This window comes from Plectropomus leopardus, chromosome 8, assembly GCF_026936395.1.
Source record: "Plectropomus leopardus strain MGB_pleo_1.0 chromosome 8, ASM2693639v1, whole genome shotgun sequence".
Classification (NCBI taxonomy): domain Eukaryota; kingdom Metazoa; phylum Chordata; class Actinopteri; order Perciformes; family Serranidae; genus Plectropomus; species Plectropomus leopardus.
Genome location: NC_142183.1, coordinates 32,901,597 through 32,926,111, shown reverse-complemented (window position 1 = coordinate 32,926,111; position 24,515 = coordinate 32,901,597). Strand labels below are relative to the sequence as shown.

Here is a 24,515-nt window from a genome sequence, read left to right as displayed (position 1 = left end):
GAAAGCATTCATTTATGCCTTTTTGCATGAAAAGATCCTGCCTTTATATAACACAGCAGCTCGGTAAAAGTCAGCGTGGGAATTTACATTTGTAACAGCGGATGTCGGCTTTGGAGGCTGGTTTAACTGAATTTAGATGGACTGACTCTCTACTACATCGAGCTTTGTGCCCTTTAACGTGAGGTCTGTCAGAGTTCTTTATGTTTCTGCAGAAACTGCTCTCAGAAAGCTCTCAGCAGTATATGCTGAACAGCCTCTATACTGCAGGGAGAGCAGGACAGAAATGATGACACTTTTACAAGGCACTTTGAAACCCAAGAAACTGTGATACAAGTGAGTTTAGAATTGTTTGTTCTTTTAATATGTGAATTGTTGTTAAAATATTTTATGCGTATATTTTTTTAGGTTTTATTATTTTAAAATGTGTCTTTTGTTCTTTTGCTCCTACATTAAAAGATAAAAGACAGGCATGTTTGGATTTAACAAATTAAGTAACCTACGTCTTTCAGTTTTTAGACACCTAAACAAAATTATATGCAACATGCAAATGATGCAAATGTCACCTGTAGTTCCCTGCAATATCTTAGCTGCTAACTTAAGTTCTGGAGGGTTAAACACCTAATGTTGTCAACTGTGTCACTGTAGCTTGAGGGGAGGCAGCAGTAAGTGTTGCTTGAAGGTTCCAGATGATGTCATATGCTAATTTGCATATTAATTTGCTACATCAAGAATCTTTGAGTTGGATAAGCCTGCACTGATTTATCGACAAATGCTTGTGAGTCGTTGCATTAAGATCCTGCTGCCATGGTTGGCAACAGTTAAGTGTTGCTACAGTGTTGAGCTTGAGGATGTAGAAGTTTATAACCTTCCTACCGATCCAAACAGAACTTTGCAAACTTTCTAGAAAGGGTTATATATTTGAAGCTGCACTTGTCAATAGTTTTATGTTAAAAATGCATCAAATGACTATGTATCGTGAAAGAGTTTGCTCATAGTGAGTTGCACTTGTACAAATGTCAACCAAAGTGTCATAGGACTATAAAGTAACTCCATAACTGTACACAAATTATCGAAACAGAATTTGTTTAGGAATGATTCTGTTCCAATTTTTTTTGATCGGTAGAAGCAGTTGATCACTGTGACTGAGATAATCATAAGCGATTTCCACTGTAGATCAAAAATAAAAGTTGTGCTGACATCCGCGACAGTACATGGATGTTATCCTGGCGCCTCAAGAATCAGCAAACTTTCAAACTTATCTTGTTGCTTGTTTGTATCCCTTTGTTCCATTTTGTGTCTAATCTCTTAGTTTGGACATATTAGCAGGTCCATGAGCGCAGTGCAGGCAGAATTCTTCATGAGTTCTTTTTCCCTCAGCAGCAGTTTGTGTAGTTGGAGTTAAAGGGTGGATTATTGATGGATGAGAGGAGCAGCTGCTGCAGAGGTGAGTGTAAGCAAACTTTAAGACCCAGCACAACACTATGGTGCAATAAAATAGCAAACGATAAACATATGTCCTAACAGCTCTACTTATGGGCAGAAAAATAGAAAACCAGTATATGGGGCAAAATATGGGGCCCTTTGATTACAGCCATATCATCTACACTGTGCTCAATTATGGGAACAAGAAAAGAAATGGATGAAAAATAAAATGTTGATAGACAAATAGCACTAAAAAATGATTTATATAGAAGCTTTGCTCTGTTACAAACATCAGCGTGGGGTGATGTTTGGTCCAGTGAGATGAGAGAGCATCAGAGGGAGAGAAAAAAAAGGGAAAGAGGGTTTTCAACCGACTGAAATTAAGTTGCAGTGTCTGCAGCAGTAAAATATCTGAATTAACATGAGACCTATTCATGGAAAACTGTTTGTTTGTTTTTCAGTGAGCTGTGGATCCAGAGCCTCAGAATAATTTACTTTATACTGTAGAAGTCAACAAATGCTTAAGGAAGCTTTCCCTGTTTGTACATTCATTACTGTAACAGTGCAGATGGATAGTCAGGCAGGCGCGGGGGAATAACGGTAAAATGTGGAGAGAAGGGGGTGTGTAAAATGACGGTATGTAGAAATACCTTCTCTAAGGAAATAAAGGAGAGGCAAGAGAACGCGGCAACAAGGGAAACAGGGATAAAATATTTTCTCACTTCCAGCAGAAGTAGAAGAGAGTTATGAGGAGTCTGCCAGTGCAGCAAACAGCTGGCTTCATTTGCATAATACCCATCAGGCCTCTCTTTCCCTCAGGCTGCCTGTCAACTCACGACCGAGACATACACGAATATACACGCATGACGCCATCTTTCACAATATCAGTGCCTATACGTTTATATAGCCAGCGAGAATATTGTGGAAACTTTGAGTGGCGATACTGTGTCAGTAGTGTGAATTCAACGCTCCTCTGTGACTCAATGAAAGCCAGTTTATGCTTTAATTTATTTGATTTTCATAGAGCCAACTAATTGCCTCTGCAGAGAGGAGATGATATGATTTAGCTGTAATGCCGATAATAAAAATGATCATAAAATTGTCTTCTAGAAACAAAGAATACAGTTGAATGAATCACACTTCTCGAGTGTCTGCAGTAAGACAGAAAGGAGGGTGCTTGGGGAGAGATATACTTAAGCCAAATAGCATAGGGGAGGTCTCCCATCAGCGTGGTGCTGCAGGGGTGTCATCGCAGCAATAGCTGCCCCGTGATAAGAGAGATCACAGAGGAGAGAGGGCAGCAGCCCGGCCTCGTCTCTGGGGGTTTGAAAGTTCAGTATTTTAACAGCTGAGATCATCTTCTGGTTTGTTATCATCCGGAGGAGGCTGTGCTCTGTGATAATGACTTCATGTGAGTGGTGTGTTAGATAACAAAGTGGTGATGTTATGTCATGTTACGCCTCGATGTACAAGCAGCAAGAAAGCCAATAGCATGTTGGCATCAGCTAAAACATTGCTGACAAAGTCAGAAGTACATCACTACATTTCTCTTTACGTTTCACAGATTGCTTTTTCCTAAGAGAGTCGCACACACACACACACACACACACACACACACACACACACACACACACACACACACACACAGTATGGTGGTTTTATGATTGCGGCTGCCACAGAGCAGTTAGTTATGTAGCGATGCTGTTTATAACATTCAGAATATGATTTGAGATGAACTGTTTACCCTGAGGATTAACATTACAGCTCTGTTGACTGGATTAGCTGCAGTGATCAGCATTGATCTCCGCTGTCACAAGTAGAAGCTGATAGTGTGTATTATCGCCCCTCAGAGTGCTGTCATCTCGCTCCTTAGTAAACCCCCCCCATCACACTGCCTGAATTAGACATTTTTTCCAGAGGCCGGTCAGATGAAAACTGCTGTTATTTAAAAATTTCCAGCCTCACAACTGCGGTGGATCTGAGGTCTGCAGTTCAAGCTGGGGCAGGGCCGGGCGCTCGACACGCAGCGGCTCCTGCTGATCGTTGACCAGGGGTCACAGCAGTCAATCCCTGCACTTTAACTGCAGCTTCTACATCCTCCGCTGGAGTGATTTGGGGGCTTAGTGTGCCTTCAGGAGCATGGACCCCGTGTCATTGGTTCACACAGTCAAGAATTTAATTCATAGTTTAAAGCTGGAGTCGACCGTGACATTTTAATAAAAGTATTATGAGCAGTGGAGGTTTAAAAAAAAAGTCATATCCTTATCGGTAAACGTAGCAATGTGTAAAACTGTAAAAGCATAGTGTAAAAGTAGTCAATGAAAAGTAAAAGCCCTGAATTCATAATAAATGTTACTTAAGTAAAAGTAAAGAAGTATTAGCAGCAAGATGTACAGTGGAAATTGCTTATATGGGTCTAAAAATTTGGGACAGAAATGCTGTTTAAATAAATTGCTTGTAGTATTCAAGTTGTTCACTTACAATGTTCATTTTGGATCTTCTCATACATGAAAACATACTGAAATTCATTCAATTCCTCAGTAACCTGCCTGCTTCCAGCTGGCGACCTGAGGCTGGTGCTGTTTGCACTTTGAAATTATGACAAGAAAAAGAAAGTAAAAATGCATTCTCCTCAAAGCTAATGACAAACGGCTAAAACCAGCCAGCAACAAAAAGTGGAGTTCCTTAACAAAAACAATATCCATTCATGGCTGCTAGTGATGGAGACAGAAAACAAAAGTGCACGGGGAGAACAGCTGTGGTTGAGGCCACCCTCGTCAGGTAGATTGATAAACACAAGTCCAAAAATCTCTCATACTTTAACAACAGGATAGGTTAAATTTCAAGATGACATATATGACCGTCCACAAAATAAATATATAAATTACTGTTCTAACATAGTTTAAAACATGTCCTTTATGTAATGAAACACATTCTGTTATGCTACAAAACTTTGTGTATTAGGTTTACATGACTACGTGTTTAGGTATAGAAAGACATCATGTATGGTTTTAAATAAGTACTTTTTTACTCACATAACAACATGAATGTCACATGACAGACGTCACCAGCATAGAAGGCTACACATACGAGCACACTATGCTACATTGTTACTAAAAGAAGTCAATGTTGGCTTTGCGGCACAAACACTTCTTCTGGGTGAAAGTCCTGTGCTTGTTCTACCCATCCACCACCCCTCCTGCCCACCCTGTGGGACCTTTTTCATCTTTATGCAACATTACATGGACTACTGTTGCTTTTTATGCTACCTTAAGTCACTCCTTCCTCTTTTAGAATTACTGCGTCCTTTAGGGGTCATTATAAGCTGCCTGCACTGTTGACCTATATGGCCTTCGTTTTTGGCAAGAGCTGGCTGCCACATCTCAAATTAGACTAGGCCCTTGATAAGGGAAGAGGTAGAAGAACTGGCAGTAAACCTGTGAGATTACTAATTCACAGTTTCATGGAGCGATTTGAGTGATTTTAAAAAGAGAGAAAACATGGAAAATAGAAAATAGTAAATAGTAAAGCTGTCTGTTTCATTACTTTATATTGATGTAATAAATACAAATGCCAATTAGATGATATCATGCATCACAAATAAAGGGGAAAAAAGGGTATAATAATAATCCGCTTAGAATTAAACTTGGACAGACTGTGTTTTGTAACCATAACAGGACATCTTGATTGGAGGTTCAAAGAACGGTCATTCAACATCTCAGTGTGTGCTGGGAAACAGCTGCCTGCTGCTGCTGGAGACAAGGTTGATGAGAGCACTAGAGTGAACCAAAACAGGCAAGGTGCAAGCTGTGACATCAGGTCTTCACATGATGCCCAGATGCTTAATGTTCCCATAATTAAAAAGCAGTACTGTATTTTCATACAGTCACTAAAATTCAGTCAGTGGCGAAGCTGTCCATTTCATTACTTTATATTTATGTGATAATTATTTAAATGTGAAAAACATTTAGTTAGAATAATCATATGCTTACAGTGAAATATGTGACCTGTTCAGACAGGATCTCTATAAGAGGTTTCCACTGGATTGTTCTGTAAAGTATATTATTGGATTATTATTATTGATATAAACATGTGAGCAGCATTTATTTATGAAGCAAATTTTAACATCTTTATATGCTGTGTGATAAAGTGGATTGCCTGCTCTCCTCTAAAATATTTTATATTGCTTCAGTGGTGAGTCCATGCATCATGCTCTCATGAGACTGTGGGCTACTTCACTTAATACATTACACAACTTAAGAGTTTGATAATATATGACTGAAACACTTTACCTCATTTAATAAAAGAAGCAATGTCATTTTTTAGGATCAGTCCAGATTATTTCCAAATTGAATCTGATTTTATGTTTTCCTCAACACATTGCTGATATGTGATTGATAACGACATGCTGCACTGTTTTAATGCAGCAATATTAATTCTCCAGGAAGTTAAGGTACTAAAACATCCCCGTTAATAGTTACACATCTTGACTAGTAAAATATAATGAATAACAAGGCAACTTCGTCTTAGACAATAAAAATCTCCGGCTGAATGGCTAATAAGATTTCAGACTATTCCATAACAGCTTATGTCTGGTGCCCATAAAAATATGGTAATAAAAATCTTTATTACTCTTGGCGTTACAAAACAATACACGGCGAACCCCTACCGCTAGCTCTTTAGTATTATTCATTAGGTTCTGATACAGGCCAGTGGCTGTTCCTAACTTTGTGTGTGTTTGTGTGTGTGTGTGTGTGTGTGTGTGTGTGTGTGTGTGTGTGTGTGTGTGTGTGTGTGTGGTAAGGCCTTTTAATAAAAAATGCCCCGCTGGGCTCTGCGTTGCCAGTTTGCCAATCAGAGCATAGCCACGATATGCAAATCACACACACACAGACGTAAACACACACACAGGAGCAGGCGCACACACAGACACACACACACACACACCACACAGTGGGAGAAGGAGTGTTTTGATCTACCAGGGCCATTACAGACATTTTAAAATCCTATGAATATAAAAAAGAGAGAGAGGGAGAAGGATGGAAGTGAGAGGAGGGAGATGAGAGAGATGGGCGAGAGAGCAGCGCAGAAACAGAGCGAGGGAGGAGAGATATGACCGGGAAGGAAAGTGAGAGGAAACAACATTTTCTGTTTCTTTTTTTTTCTGTTTATGATTTAGTTCTCGGGGAGACTGAGCGGGAGAATGCATCAGAGAGATTACATGGAAGATAGACGATTAAATGGCTCCCTCAGTCTTTCTCTGCCAATTTCCTTTCTTTTTTTTTTTCTTGCTTTTTTTGTATATTGTTCCTTGATGTTACAGGAGTTTTGGCAGTGAGAGATGAACCTTGGCACACAGCCTCAGATTTATGGAAATGCTCAGTATCAATAAACATGAGGCGTGATTGGTTGATTGAACAAAAGGCATCCCACAATCAGGACAAATGCCTCGTCACCGTGCAGCCGGCTACAGCGCTGATGATTTAAATGGACATTAATATAGGAATAAACAGACACGGAGAAAGTCAGGCAAACAACCGTGACTGATGTATAACAGGACAGCGTTATTTGCTGTATGTGATAAATTATTAGACTCCAGGCACCAAATCATCAGCTTATAGAAAAACAGTTTGGTCTCCTATTAGACTTTTTTTTTCTTTTAGGAGAGGAGAGGAAGCTAATAGGGTGATTAGGGGGGAGGAGAGCTGCTGTTGAGAAAAAGACTTTGTGTTGGATTATTTTCTCCTCTTAGGAGCTTACAGAGAAGCAGCCGGTGTTTTACACCTCAGCTCTTAAGACCCCCAAATCCCCTGATTTAGACTTAAACTGCACAGAGAGGGAGGAGAGGAAGAAGGGAGGATGAGTGAGAGAGGGGAAAGAAAGGAAAGTGGGGGAGATATGGAGAAAGAGAGAGGAAATAATAGAAGAAGAGTCGAGGAGGGAGATTACGAGAAAGAAGTGTTCATTTACAGTTCATACTGTTGAAGTAATCACACATTTTGGAGCACACAGGGAACAGTGTTTGTTTGGAATAAACAGAGGAAGTACAAACTTCATTAAGCACACAGGTGAAAAGGAAATGTGAGAAATCTAACTAACTAGGTGTAATTTCCGTCTGATTAAAGAAAAGAAATGTGGCTTTGAATGACAGACGTGTGCAGTGCGTGTTCATGTGTCACCCCGAGAGTGTGTGTGCCCCAGCCTGGTGTGAAATAGTGCAGCAGTGCTTTTGGCTGCAGTGTAAACACACACAGCTCACCTGTGAAGTCACACAGGTCTCAGTTTATAGCTCGAGGTTGTCAGGGTGTGGGCTGAGGGCCAACGCTGGCACCTGTGATGGTGCTGAGGTGTCTCTGCTGGCTACTTCTACTGTGCAGATGCAGCTCTATTCTTTATAACTTATTTTATAGTAATTCTTTCAGAAAGTGGAGAGAGACCAAGAAAGATTATTTTTTAAAGTTGATAATTAGCCATACGGTTTGTTCCCAGTGACATCATCTGCCAAAAATCTCCTTGTGTTCTGCTGCATGTCAACATTAGGTGGGTTTCCATTACACATTTGCGCAAAACTTTGGTGATAATTGAGAATTGTCGATAAAACACAATTGCAACATGACTGCATTTACATTGAGTGATGCTCTGGGACTTCTCATCTCACAATAACATTCCAAGAAGCATGGTGATGGATGTTCAAAACATTAGCAGGCTAGCTCTCTACTGAGCAAAGGCTGGACAGTGCACATGTTTTCACATGTTTATGCTGCTGGCCATCCGTCTGACAGCAACGATAACAGAAAATAAAATAAGAAGTGAGACATTTGCATGACAAAGCATTAAAATTTCACCATCTCTAAATAGATAGCACTTTGAAATGCAGCACTAAAACTTACTCTTCTATTTTCTTTTCTTTTTTTTTCCTAAAAATTTGCTGGTAAGTTACTTGTGTGGGCCTATCAAAAACAAAATTAAGCGAAACTGACATCCCTAATTTCAGCAATTCAGCGGTTATTGTGTGGTTAGGTTTAGACACAAAGATCACTTGGTTATGGTTAGGAAAAGAAAAAAAGGCTTTTATAGGAGAAAAATTGCAACAAGACCAAGACCAACAAAACCTGTTTGTTGGTCTTGAACAGTGGTCTGCAGCTTGGCCAGCATCTCGCCAAGTAACAGCAGTTGATAGCATATGAGCTGAGCAGTCAGCTCATATGCTATCAACTTTAGTAACAGTGAAGTGATGTGTATGAAATGTATAAATGTTATCTTTTGCAGAAATGTACAATAGCAACATTTTCTTCTGGCAACTATGTCTTTTTTTTGCATATGGTTGCTATTACTCAACATTGATTATGTTCAGGTAATGTATTTTAAAGTTAAATGACTTCGGAAGAATGAATAACACATAACTTTCTCATACATGAAAAGATGAACTCATGAGCAGCAAAATCTCCTGACTTAGTAAAAGTTTGATGATTTAATCATAAAAGTGAAACAAGAAATAAGCAAAAAGTTCATCACCGGGAGAAATGTTTGTTGTTTAGCTTGGGGTCGCATTTCTCTTGCTGTTGTGGTCTTATGATGATGTCTTTAATGCGACTGACTCAGAGAGCCTCATCAAAGCAAATAAAATCTAATGTGCCATTACAACAGAAAAATATTATACTCATCACAGTGTACTATATGAAAAAGAAGGCTGGTCCTCTCCAGTAGCAGCAGCAAAAGAAAAGCTCTTATTTTTGTCATAAATGTCTCACACTGTAGCAGCCACTGTATGTCACATCTCCTCTCAAATGTAAAACCACAGTTCATCAGAGCAGATCCCAGGACGAGCTGATATCAACCAGTAAATCCTGAACTCTGGAGGACTGTCTTTCAGGAACTTTATGCCATACAAGTTAAAAGTCTCATCTAGTTTAACGAATATAAACTTCCTTTTTTTTTCATTTTCAAAATGAGTGCGATTTTTTAAAAAACGTGATTAATTGCATTAAATGTTGAAATTCTGCAAAAGATTGCAATTAAAAGAAAATAATTGCGTGACAGCCCAAATAAATATAAAAAATGCATTGTTTTATATTTCTTGTAGATGCACGGATGCCAATTTCCATTTTTTTTTTTGAAAGTCTGCCAATTAGGATTTTGGCCAACTTCATTTATCTTGTCTTCTTAGAACTATGTTTGATAGACACAGTTTGTTGTTTACGCAGTTCGTATTTTTTCTTTATTGGAAAATTCAATTGCGTGTTCACAGAATAATATTGGCTGTTGAATAACCTTTACATTTGCTCCTAAACTTTACCAGGTTACAAGACCTTCTCTCACTCAAACTCAGTTAGCATTATCTGTGCTTTTTGAATACTTTGCATGCTGAAGAGATGTGGAGCCCCTGATCAACCATGCTGTTAATGTTGTCATTACACCCCCAAACTGTGTTTCATCATAGAGGTTTGTAGTTATCTATTTGAAATGTCCCACCAGTGTAAGAAACAACAATTCTGTTGAAATGATTTCATAGATTTTGTGGACAAAAGGGGTTTATCCATTTCTCTGGGAATTATGTATGTGTGTACGTGGATAAACATACAAATGTATAGAGGAACTCACACACTGACACACACATTTAATGCCTTATTGTACCACCGAGGACCCCTCCACCTTCCACCCGCCATCACCCCTCTCAAGAGGCACTTATTTAGTTGGTCCACAGGCGTCACGCTGAGAGCCACACACAGACAGACCACACACACAGCGAGCACAAACACACACTCAAACACATCCTGCCAACACAACAAATCAAATATACTCAGCTTGAATTTGCCTCTGTGTGTGTGTGCGCGCGCGCAAAGACACACACACACAAACCTGTCAGTCATTCTCTTTTTATTCTCTAATTAAAACAGAGGTGCGAGTGTGTGACTATATAAAGCCTCTTTCTTTCCATTAATATAGCTATTTGTGTATGTGTGGTGTATATTAGTAAAAGGGGTTTTCTTTGCTGCTGAGTGCGCGTATAAAGAGATGGAGTGTGTGTCGGTGTATGTAGGAGGTGTTCTGTTCGCAATTAATCACAGTGGTGAATCTCCCTCCCTGTGTCATATAATACAGATGTCATCCACAGCAGTAACTCCACAGCGCTGCTACTTGGCTGCATAAGTGGTTCAAGCAGTATTGTTTATCTTAATAACATTTAATTAAATTTTCAGGATATTATTATTTCATACTTATACGCATAGGATGCACTGACAGTTTTACAGCATGAGATAATGGAACACTTCTGGTGAAACAACAGCACATACACTCTACTGGGAATAAAACTGAGTGCAGCTTTCAGCAGTTTGTTGGTGGTTTAGTTATTCAGTGAAACTGGAACATGCAGGTTCTGTTGCAAAAGTAAGAAAACCTTCTCCAAAATCACATTTTTAGAGAGAAAGGGACTGAAAATCCCATCCACATTATGATATGTGGTTCACGCTATATATCTACTTAAGGATGGTAAATTTAAAAGTCCATGTGTGAGTCAACTTAGCTATTCGCTGCAAATTTGTCTGTAAAAAGGCTGGGCAATATATCCATATTATAGTGATTTTGTGATATGAGACTAGATATTTTTAGATTTTCAATATCGTAACAACATAAGCCTTTTCCTGGTTTTAAATGCTGCATCATAATAAAGTAATGTAGTTCTCTAAACTTACTGTATTTGCCTTTACCCACTTTGTCATTATATCCACATTACTGATAATTATTTATCAAAAATCTCATTGTGTAAATGTTTGGTTAAATCACCGGTAGTCAGTCCTACAATATTGTTGCAATATTGATGTTGAAGTATTTGGTCAAAACTGTCGTGATATTTTCTCCCTAGTCTGTAAAACAACAAAAAAGTGCGGGCAGAAATGTGGAATGTATTTAACATATGCATACATATTTTAGACAGCAGAGATTACAGCTAAAATAACTTAACATCAGAGAAGACCGTTAGCGGGTATCATGGATAGTGCTGTGTATCAGTTCTCAGTACCTCTAAGATATCAACCTAAATAACTCCTTGCCAAGTTAATTTAATGCGATGCGTGATTAGCTCACCACTGCAGAACTATAATTCAAACAGTGTTGAGTAGTGTAGTTGTTTGTACAGTTTTTCACATAAATATTTAAATAATTCAAACTCTACGAAAATATATTTGTTTAAATATCATTTTAATGGGGAGTATGAAATGAAGTACTCCGTTGTTATCAGTATCACTTTAAGGGCAGGTGTTGGTGCTGGTATTGTATTTTTTTAAAGGATACCCTGCCCATATCATGGATATAGTGGGAACAAAGATGTGTGCACTGGCATATGCTGACAAACACAGAAACTGTGACGTCACCCATTGGTTTGTGGGCTGCAGTTTTGAAACCAGAAGTGTCCATATTTGGACGAGAGGGTGAGATGCGGAGAAGCGAGAGTGGATCTGACTCAGACTTTAGTGATCGTAGACCGCCTGTCGCTCAAATGGCCCCACTCTTAAGTATGCGTAACTTCTAACCTTAATAAATTGTCAGTTATGATAAAATTCAATCAGAGCACAGTTGTTATTTCTGTTGGAATTGTCTATACAGACCAAAATTGTTTTTTGTACCAGGCTGTTCACGTTGTCATACCATATTTCTGCTGTAAAGTTGGGCTTTTTGACATGGGGGTCTATAGGAATGGACTTGCCTCGGGAGCATGCCTCAAGTTGCCATTTGAGGAACTGGAGTTTTTGACACTTCCCAATTAGTTTCATGTTTTAACTCTAGAGTTTGCCACTTGATGCTATCAAAGAATTTGTTGTGTAACTTCATGAGGGGTGTAATTTATGCTATTTGTGGTAATATAGCCTAAGAATAGCTCAGTGAGAGATTGCAGTGAATTACAGAAGCTAGTGGAGCAGCGGCTAGTTAATGGTGATGTAAAGAGTTCGGCTTTCCAAATCTCACTGGTTAGAATACCATTTTTGGGCAAGGGACCAGCTTTACATGCAAAGTAACAAAGTTACATAAGATGGCAGGTATTGTATAAAGTTTTACATTAAATGAAAAATGCAATCCAACCATAGTAAGTTAGCTAACTAACTTAGCTAGTTCAATAACAACCCTCCAAATTCAGACAACAGGTCTTGAAAAGCCAGAGTTCAAGTTAATACAGCAAGATCTTGAAATGTGTCTTTTTATGTCCTTGATACATAGAAAATTAACTGATTAGTTCAACCTTTTTTGTTGCACCTTAGTAAATGCAGGGTAAATTAAACCATCATCATTTTTATTATAGAGTTTGGTGGCATTATGCTTATATTACGGTACTTGCAGCAAATCATTGCCCAACATGAACAGAGGTCTAATCAGCAAGAATAATTAAAAGCGCCTGTGTGGGAGTGCATGGTCTTCAACTCAACTAGAGACGTTTTGGCAGTGATGATTCATAGAAATATTTGTAAAAGACAAACTGCAGTCAAATTAACAGCCATGTCACAAGATCAGCACATTATACATTGCAAATTGAACCTAATAAATACAGAGCCACAACACAGAATATGAATGTGTATCAATGAAGCACAATAAGTTGAACATGGGAAGTTTTGAACCGACACACACAGCGACCAGTTATGTAGTGACGTTGTTGTGAAATGTCCACACAACAGCGGGGACAAATGGTTCTCGAAGCCGATGGTTTCACTTGTCAAAGATCGGAAGTATTTTTCCGAGAAGAGCAGCCAGAAAAGATGCTGTAATGGGGTGAGAGTGAACTTGGAAACTCTCGTCTTGGCACGCTTGATGGTGCTCCAGGTGAAAAAAAATGATTCAATGGAAGGTCAGTGTCAGTTATTGTTGTTGCAGAGGAGAAGATGTACTGTAGTTCTTTTCATATGTGACCGTATGTGTCCTTATTCTCTCTGCAAATCGATTTGTGGAGGCCAAGAGCAGAAAAAGATCTTTTGAAAATGCAAACTTGGTTTGAAAGGGAGATTTTCACCTGTTGAAAAAAGTGACTTCTGATAACAGAATAAAAGACAAAGGAAAAACTGAGTTTTAGGTACTTTGAGAAAGTATTACATCCTAAATAATAACTGTATCCTTTCTTGAACTGGCAGCATCGCATTTTAGCTATCAGCATATCAGTTGGTTGGTCAACTTAAGTTAATTTTAGTGGCATATCTCTGGTAGACGGATGACTCTGGGTCGTACTAATACAGATTGAAGTGTTTAGCTTGGCTAGGCTGCTCCAGGATGTGATCCATCAGAAAACAAGGCTAATGTTTTCAGCTAAACCACTCCTGGTGCAATTATATGGTCCACTGGCATTGATCATAGCTCCTCTTCTTCAATCTATTCTCCTCTATCCCTCTCTCGCCCCCTTTAATGGCTAAGTCAGTGTTAAATGTTTGATAAATGAGTTTTGAGACCGCTTTCCCATGGATTTATTAAAATTCTATAAAAACCCTCTTTTCAGTGTGAGTGCATGTGTGCTAGAGAAAGAAAGTGACAGAGAAAGGAGGACTATTATACTGTGCATTTCTGTCTCTATGCATGCATGCATGCGTGCGTGTGTGTGTGTGTGTGTGTGTGTGTGTGTGAGTGAGTGAGTAAGTGAGTGAATATCAAATACTCTGGTTAGCTTTTTCAGACGTGCAGCCCCTGAGATATGACCATGTTTTGGCTAACATAATAGCACCCTTACTCTAGTAAACCTAATTTCACATCCATCAGATTCAGAGTGACACTGAAATTAATTTCAGGTGATGTGTCTTCCATGTGGTCTTCCAATTAAACTCAGTATTCACACTCCTTTCAGCTCTGCTTTGGTCACTCACTGTTGTTGGGGCTGGGTATTGGGAAGTGTACTGTTGATACAGATACCTGCAAAAAGTGATATACCAGAATTTGTAGATAATTCATATGATCATATTTAATCATATATAATCAGACTGGCTGGCAACATAGTTGGTCTACTAATTAGGCTGTGAGATTTTATTCACACAAAGTATCAGAAAAGGTGACCGGAACTGGTATTTAAACCTCTCAAACACTACCCGGCCTTACTCACTTGACAACTATGTAGCTTTTTAGCCGTTAGAAGTGTTTAACTTTCTTTACCAGCGAGCTGCTAGCTTTGTCTCCCTGCCATTCTGTGTCAAACGTGCAGTATAAAGTGGTTTTAGGCTGAAGCTTTTTGGCTGAAAACTGCTGCTCGCCGCTGCTTGAAACATGGTTTATGTGAAAAGCTAGACTTAATTACAAACTAACTTGTAGTAAATGTGCTGTACAATTAGCTGAAGGAAGTCTAAAGGCTAGCATTTTAGCAGCTGAAGAGCTGCAGACTTGGATGATAACTCTCTTTGTGACTGTCAGTGACCCCTTTCACATACACTTATTCGGTGTTAATATAAAAAATATGAAGTAGTAAAATCCAAATTTAAAACTTGGCTCAGTTCGACGGTTGAATGTTTAGAAAGAAAGAGTATGAAGCACTGTACTTTGCCAGAGGAGACAAAAACATCCACACACACCACTTAGTCTGAACTTAAAATGACCCTCTTTTAAAGTGCAGAACAACCACAATCTGAATCTGCTAGTCCTAAGTAAAGCATTAGATACACAGAAAAAGACAAACGCATACACACCCACAAAAGCACTGACACACATCCTCACACATGCACATGCTAGTGGAAGGCCAATTAGCGCAGGGTGAAAACGGCGGAGCTTTTTTGAAGCAATGTTTCAATGACGACATTTAATTGGATGGTAAATCAACTCCTTATCTGCCTCTCCACAGCTTGGTGTGGGGAGAATGAGACGGAGAAAGAGAGGGAGAGAGAGGGAGCCGGAAGAGAAAAAAGGGGGATTGAGAGGAAGAGGGGGGACAGTGAGGGAGCAAAGAGATGAAGAAAGGAAAAAGTGGTCCATGAGTATGTCTGTGTGCAGTAGTATAACGTATCCTTACTTACCTGAGTGGCAGCTGCTACTTTACAGTGGCCTTGTTAGTTTAGAGGACAACAACAGAGGCAACCATGACCACCATGATGGATGTGCATCAAGACAAACTACAACTCAGACCAGCAGGATAAATACTGAAGGGATGAGTCTTTTCCCTGGACCCTTCAGTAAACCAGCAGTCCCACTTTATTCTTCTGTTAAAGTAATGCTGAGAGTCAATGTAACAGGCCAATATAATCAGCTAGTATACAGCTTTGTCACTGCAAACGTTCAGTCGTGTCACAATAGAAAAAGCATAGTTGAAACTAAATGAAATCAAGATGACCTCACTCTGTTTAAGTGTCACAGTAATCATCACATCTAAAACACCCTTTCATGTGTTAAACAAGGTACATATTTGCACTTATCGATTTCTTGACATTTAGCTTACTTTAAAAAGGCATATTTAATTTTTATAAAGTAAAATAAGTAAGATAAGTAAAATAATAATAAGATAAGTAAAATAATTCATATGAGATCTTTCAGATCTGAAAAATACGTTTGAAAGATTCTCTTTTTAATTTCTGCAGATGTGCACAATTTGTAGTACATTTTGGCTTCATATCAAACTATTGTACAGACACCCTGGAGTACATTTGTGCAGTTCGTCACTACAGTTACACCACTGGAAGCATGGTGTTCACTTTCTCTGTAAAATTAAGTTTTTTTTGTTCAACTGTGAAATGTCCTACATATTTGTGCCATCTCTATAATAGCAACATTTGAGAATTATTTAGGTGCTGGACAATTTGTCAAATCTTTTTGCACTCTCAAATATTAGCATGAGCATTGGCTTGAAAAAAATTGTAGTATTGTTCAGGATGGAAATTTTAACAAACACCCCGCAGGCTGGGAAAGCACACACAACTACACCCGTCACCACTGAGTGTCTCTCAACAGAGCCTTCGCTGTTACCTTTATGAGCTATGTGTGTGGTGGTGTTTTTGTTTTGCAATTAGTCCAAAATTTGGAACTATCGAGCTCACGAGAGTCGGCATCAAAACGACTGTCTTTTGTCATCATAACCCTATGGCATTTCCAGTTGCATAAATTAGCCAAACAGCTAGTAGAGGTTTCCTCTACTCATATGATGCCGCAAACAACAGCAACCTTTAACGAATATAGTTACAAAATTCAGCTTCATTTAGCTCACAAGGATCAATGACAAAACTTCAGACTTTTGTTAGATACATTTTCCCCTCAGATAGAACATGCTAGAGTTATTATCATAACCCAGTGGCATAAATTAGACTATGACCAGTGGGCTTTCCTTTACTCATATAAAGGCTGGATATATCACACAAGGGACTTAAAATGATATTTTATGGGGGCTTTATTGTCTTCACAGTTTATTGTTTCTCATCGGTGAAATAAAAGTAAATAAAAGCTTTGTTGCCACTGAGGAAAATTATCTTCAATTTGAAAAAATTAACAGGAGTTCTGTGTTGCAGTAATGTTTAGTTACATATTTGCAATGGTGCATATGAGGCTAGTGTAGTGAACACGTGTGCTGATTCACTGCAGAAGTATAAACCTCTTTACATGATGCAGCAGCACTGTGATGTATGCCATTCAGCCCCCACTGAGAGTGACTAAGCTCGTCAGGGAGAGTGATGGAGAGAGCGAGAGCAGAAAAATTGTGCCCTCCACTGGGAATGAAGACCACTTTAGTGACAACAAAGATTTCTTTAGCAGCAGATTAAAAGATGTGTATGAGAGCAGTTTATGGGAGGAGCCCAAAACGTATGTAATACAAAAACCTTTCAAAAGACTTCATTTGTAGTCCAAGAAAGTTCACGAGGATGGCATATGAGGTGATAGACCCACTTTTACATGCACCCGACATCTTTAGATTATAAGGCAGACTGACTCACACATAAACACACACACATATCACTGTGCACACTGACGCACACACAGCAGCTGTTGAACTGACACACACACACACACACACACACAGTCTCTCCTGTGAGGCCAGTGCTTATGATCTATCTAGCATGCTGGTAATCCCAGTGATGGCGGTCACTCCAGCTCTGTAAACAGCTGAAATATGGATGATAAAAGGAGCAGATGAAACTGAATAAACGAGAAGCCTGTGGACAAAAAATCCTTGAAGATTTTCCAAACCCAGTTGGACCTCGGTCTGAACCGTATACAACTCAGAACTTCAATCGCGCTGACGGGATGATTGACAGTTTTTATTTGACTTTGACATTTTTCATGACAGCAAAGCAACAGTTTTTCTCTGTGGCACATTTCGGTCTCTCTGGTGTCGAAATGGGCCACGTTAAAAGATGAAGTTCGGTTACTTTGTGGAATTTAGCCAGCAAAGTAAACATTCTCCTCGTCTTCATGAGAAAATATCCAGAGAAAATAGTGCTAAAATAAAAAGGGAAATCGGAGAGGATGAGTTAATAGCTCTCAGAGGACAGCGCAGGAGAAAGTGTTTACATTCATCCGGCACTAGATTTGATTCTGTTTGACTTTGTCTTTGCATATTTTTCTATTTCTTTGCTCATTATCCTCCCTCATTCTCTCTTTGTATCTCTTCTTTTTTCTCTTTCATCTTTTCTGCCTGCCAATCTCCAAGTCAAATGCTACTATCTCTATGTTACTGTAGATATGAATAGACTCCATGTCTTTTGGGGTGTTTTTATTAATTCATATTTTGTCATCCCACATGCTTTCACTGAGTCATTCATTGCTTCCTCACACACACACACACACACACACACACACACACACACACACACACACACACACACACACACACACACACACGGTAAGGAGCCCGTTTCTTCAGTCTCAAACACATTACTATAATTACCTCTTAATGATTTTTAATTCCAGTACAAAAGAAACAAGACACTCTGGTGGATTTGGAACATGAAAAGACACAGTTATATAAAAGGAAATCGTCTGAGTGGGATCACATTAAAATGTGTTTGTAATGCAATTTTATAGGTGGCTGCTTGCAGAGTGTAAACTGGCTCCTCACTAATATGACAAATTGATGTAATAAGCACTCATTGAGCCAATCAGAATTAAGCGTCAGGCCATAATTCATCCCATATGTGGGACATGTTACAAGCTCTTTTCATACAGACTGACAGTCGTCACTGTTCATCCCTCTGTGTACCAATATTATACAGGCTACTGATATTTGTCTTAATATTTGATAGTTATTAAAATGCAATTGTCTGCTCTTCACTGTTTAAACTCTACACAATTTAAAGCAAAGACTGAAAAAGGATTTTCCAATGTATTTGTCATCTTATGAAAAAGAGAAAAGCATAATTTAACCAAAAGTCAAAGATTTCAGGGCACCATTACATTTTTACACATTTTGGTTCAATTCAAACAAACTGCTGATGAAAAATGGACCTACTGCACCACTGTATGACAGAAAATATATTACACATATATTTATATATATATGTTATATATTTTATCATGAATTCAAAACAGCTTTTTTTAATTTCACATGAATGGTAAAATTGAATGTGAGTTGATCTTGTAACACATGTATGTGCATCTTCACAAAAGTAATAAAATAACATAAGAAAAATTCATATTGTGATAATGGCAATATTCTGACGTAGGACATACTGCCGTCATACCCTTTCACACAACTACAAGCATGACTGAAGACGGAATCGCTGGCAGGTCTGCAGTGGAGAAGAAGTTAAATTCCTAAATTTGAAGCGACAAAAGCGGCGTTGATAGGCCTGAGTATTCGTAATGTTTTATGAACAACTTGTGAATGTGGGGTCTTTGTAACAAAACAGCCTTTTAAAGTAAATGTGGGAGTGTGTGTGTGTGTGTGTGTGTGTGTGTGTGTGTGTGTGTGTGTGTGTGTGTGTGTGTGTGTGTGTGTGAAGAGCTCAAACAACCAACAGGAAAAACAACTGGCATTATTTTTTGTTTTTGATTATGTTGTTTTTCAGGAGAAAATGCAAAATGTTCCCTTGTTCCAGCTTCTCAGTTGCAAGTTTTTCCATGTTGTTTACTGTCCAAATAATCAGTGAACTGAGAAAAAAAAACATATCGATCAGTAATGGACGGAGGTTAGGTGCAGTGCAGTGTGTGACAGGATTTAGGCTTTCATGTGTTGCTATACATCCACATGTACCTGTCTGTGACTGAGTGGTGTCTTTGGGTTGGTGTGTGTGCGAGAGAGAGAGTTGGTGTGTTCATGTGTGTAGACGTCTATCTATCTCAGCAGCTATTTCAGAGAGAAAGGATTTCTGCCTCAGTAATTGCCTCGGCTATATCCCCCCTCTCTCTCTCTTTCTCATTTTTCTTTGGTATCTATTTTCTCTCTGAATTCTGTCCTCTCTCCTCTTGCAGACTTCCTCTGCGGCTCTCACTCATCTTTCAGTTCTCTTTTATATTCCCTCCATCTCTCAGTCCTTGACATTAACCGTGATCTCACAGTGAGATCAATTTGGGGAGAGACACACACATACACAAACTGTCACACACACGTAGTACATGTTAGAGTCACATGTCTATCAAAAGCCATTTAAGACAGTTTATATTCACGAAGCTCGGAATAGACTTCTGTCTGTGAAGCAACTAAGTGGTGAGGTGTTTATTATAATACACACAGTATGCCATCTGGTTTAGAGGTCCGTACTGCAAACAGGACTCAAACACCGAACCGTGGTAGTGTCAGCGTTCTGCTCCAGTGAGCTACACCCAGCCGTGATGGACGGGGATGGTTAAAGTGAGGCAGGAAGAGACAGATATATGGACGGATGGATAGAGACAGAAATAGACAGACTCAGCGAGCCTGAAATCATATGAGTGTTTCCATTTTTGTCTGTCAGCTGTTTTTTTACTGAAGTGGGAAATCACATTTACATGTTTTTCTTTGCAATCAATCAAATACACTGTAATTAACCAAAATAAATATTGGTTAACTGAAAGTCTACCCACTTATTAATCGATCGCTTGGTGGGGAAAAAAATCTGCTCTGAATCAGCCACAGTGCATTACCTAGTACCACTGTGTGTCCATCATAGTGTTTTTTGTTTGTTTTAAGAGGCCACCGTATTTTTTAAAATGCTTTGAAATGGGAGCACCATACACTAACACTACGCTACAGACAAGGTGATGCATCTATTTTGTTCTGGGTGTTGCATATATGGCAGGTTTTTTTCTGGCTGCAGTGTCAAAAATTAGGGTAAAATGCTCAACACTGTGACGTCTTAGGGCCCGTCCACATGATGGAACACTATGATAACCAGGATACAGCTTCGAGGAAGACCCCTGTTCATTGCCATTAGAGCTGCTCAGTGGCACTTAAAGCAAAAAACACTCTTATTTGCTGTATGAAAGTACCTGGATCCTCCTGGGGCCCTTGGAACATGCAGACTAGAGACTTGTGGCAGCGTAGCGTAGCTGAGTGCGCCTGAGCGGCTATTGTCCGCTGGTGGAGGGGTTGATTTTGGGTTTAGCACTCTGCTAGCTTGAATGGCGATCAAACAATTAAAACTTTTCCACTTTCCAAATGTTATTAAAGTGAATGGATTAAATCTAGATAATAAAATTAGTCCCTGGTGGGGGGGTGGGGGGGGGGGTGATGCTCATGAAAATGTATTCATTGAATTACAGCTAATGTGAGTCGATGGGAAAAAAGTATTTCTGGGCCCCATGGCATTGGGTGAGGGACCCTGGAAATTTTAGAACTGCTTTTTGGCCACTACAAAACTTGACTTCAAAGCCCTCTGTACTTCCTGGGGGCCTGGTGCACATGCTGCATTTTTTGCACCCTCAAATCATTTGTTGACAGTGGAGGAAGGCACGCTCAAAACCAAGAGTGACATTGTGGTACTCCCAAGCACCGGTTTTTAAGGGTATGACGGCCACACCCTGAGATAAACAAAGTTCAACTCTTGGAAAGCAGCAATAACCACCAAATATCATGTGATGAGGAACAACCAATCACAGCCCGGATCTTTACTTTCTGTAAATAACACCAGCGGTTTTCCAGCCACTGATAGTTTGGTCTGACAAGAAAATATCCACCAGCCAAACTACCATCAGTGTGTTAGCCCAACAAATGTAGCAACTTATAGTGTGAAACTGTTGAAAATTACATAGGAAGTATCTTATAATGCACAAACTTCACATTGGTTTTGGACAAAGTGTTTGATTAAATTGTAGGTGTCATTCTGCATACGGTATATTAAAATTACTGAATCACATAAGAACCTAAATAAACTTACTTCATTCAAATCAACAAAGTGAAGGAATTAGCATATAATCCAAGTACTACAACATGGGCCATGAAAGATAAGTTTTCATGAAGAGAATAAACATGGCACATTATTATTTTAAATTTTCTTTCCACCATCTACACTTACTTTACTATGCTAAAGAAAGTTTTTCTCTTTCAACAAGAAAATAATACAAGCTTCCTGTTTTTTGCTCTAATGCTACATCCTTTGTTCCATAATAGATTTCTCACTAAATTCAAGCCATGCTATGAGTATGTGGTAATATTGTAACATTAATGTAGAGTTTTTTAATGAACTGAAAAGCCACAATGGAAAAAGGTGGTATAGCTGCACTAAAAAAACACTTTTATATCAGCATTGGAGAGAAATGGTAATTTGAAAAGTGCTGCTCAAAATATTATGAATTTAAGAGAAGAGAATTATCACCCAACTCTACAGTTCATTCATCTCCACAAAGCATTTTAGTGTTTTTCAGCTCATTATTTTGGTTTTACAGCCCACAACTTTACTATTTTGGTTTACTTTCACTGTGGACTATTAAACCATATTCCTAACCACAACATATAGGTGTTTTTGTGTTTTTAGAAAAGAAAAAAAGATCAAGTAAACCCCTTGTCCAGCACCAAACAGCAGACTAAGTTAACAACCACCTGGTGAAAATATTTTTTTTGGTAGAGACCAGAACAGAGAAAATCTTTTTTTTTTTTTGACTACTGTAAGTTAAAGACAGTCAATTGAACTTTGCCTTATGAATCAAAAAAATTTAAGTCTTATTTTATGTGTACTGTGTACTTTCTAAACTTAACTAAACTTAATCACTCTAAACTTAACTTCATGCAAGGAGCCTGTATTGATAAAGATATGAGCTGAATTAAGTGTTGTTTTATTTTCCGCACAATATAAATGTGGCAGGCTTTGTTTTATTTTGTCATACTGTAAGATTTTTAAGTTTTGCTGGAAAGTAGTCTCAAATATTTCTTTGGAAAGCACATGTCTCCCTCCTCCCACTTTGGTTTCCTGTTGACTCACTGTCCAATTAATATAATGTTGATGTAGAGTAATGAGCTCGTGTGGGAGCACAGCTCATGTCTACAAAACAGATGGATGTTTTGTTGTTGAGCTCAAGCAGTTAAGACTCCTTCTACCACACACACACACACACACACACACACACACACACACACACACACACACACACACGCTAGAATCACTTTTATTGCTTTGTTATGTTAACGGTCAGTGATTTAAGGCTGAAGATGATGTCATCCTCCTCATCATGGTTACTAAATTGTTCCTGTCTTCATGTTTGGTTCTGTTAGTAATGGTGTGTGACAGAGGTCATGGTGCTGTAGTATGTTAGACATGAATGCAGCAAAGTGCTCTCAGAGTCTCTCGTTCTTTGTGCCTCCTCCAGCTGTTCCTCCGTCTCTTTCTCCTTCCATAATGAGCCTGTTTGTTGGATTGATCGAAGCCGAGATCTGGCCCAGCAAATTACTTTATTTTGCTTTCAATTACTTTTTGGAGGCAATAATCTGGCAATGGCAATCTGGCAATCTTTAAGCTTTTGGTTTACAGAGTTCTGTGTTTTTGCAGTGGCAATAACGGCTTGTTCGCAATAAATAGAAGAACAACTCTGTAGTTTGCATTAGCAGCAAATAGGCACTTTGGCTGACCTGACACAGCAGCAAGTTCCAGCAACAGAAACTTCATGTTTTGAATTTCTTTTACGACGGTTGAGTTTTCATTGTTTGACACTGATGTTTTATTTTGGTTGCCCCTATCGTGACCGTTTTAAATTGTGTTGTTAGTCCGTTTGAGTCGACATCTGGTGTAATGTTACTTCAGCCTTCAGTGTCCAGATCACTCCCATTCAGTAGGAACGACTTTATTGACAAGGGCACATGTTAACACAGATTAGCAGCGTGCAGCCACTGAACTGGTAAATTCAATCAGAGTAGCTGCATATGTTTAAGCTCAAGCAGCCTCTTTCTTTCTCTTTAAATAAAACTCCAGCCAGTCCCATGAACTGTGCAGCTGAAATGGCCCTGTGGTTTACATGACACAGGCCAAACCGCAGGCGTTTTATTGCCTTTTTCTGAATTTGAAAACTGGAATATCTCAGCTTCTTAAATGTCCCTTTATTACTTTTCCCTGCCCACATGCACAAACCAAAGATATAGTCAGGAGGATAAATATAACTCTACTATACTGCATCGCTGTGGACGACCAAAATACACCAACATTTTGTCTTCCAAAGTGTTCATATAGATATACAACTGAAGCTGTGATTTTAAATGAGTGTTTTGAAATAGATCAATGTGGTATGTAAAGGGCTGGAGTTAAAGCAGTTCTTGGAATATAAAGACTTTGAAGTGTGGCAAAGGGCTGCAACCAACGATTATGTTCATTGCCAAGTTATATAGATTCTTTTCTCGATTAACTAAATGCTACAAAGCATTACAAAATAATGAGAAAGGCCTGTTACAATATCCTAGATCTTAAAGTAACTTTGTCAGTGTTTTGTTTGGTCTAACCAAAATTCCAAATCCAAAAGGATTCAATTTACAATACTGTAAAACAAATCCTAACATTTAAGAACCTAGAAATAACACATTTTGGCACTTTTTAAAATATTAAAATAGTTTATATTTATATTTTATACTGAATTGTCAATTAATTGACTAATCAGTACATCTCTAGTGTAGTGACTTTTTTTTTTTCAAACCAAAAACATTGGAAAAACTGTAGGGAAGAGATTAAACAGTGTGTTTATCTGTTTAAAGATGGAATTGTTAGCATGCCCACCTAACAAGAAGGACTGAGGAGTGAATCATGCCTGCATGTGTGCTGACT

The 24,515-nt window shown here is 38.8% G+C and overlaps 1 protein-coding gene across 2 annotated transcripts in view; it reads left to right on the top strand.

Annotated features, from left to right (window-relative positions):
• The window catches only part of aff2 (ALF transcription elongation factor 2), a 201,466-nt gene that overhangs the window by 75,698 nt on the left and 101,253 nt on the right, over positions 1-24,515 (top strand). The gene's annotated exons all lie outside the window — the stretch shown is intronic.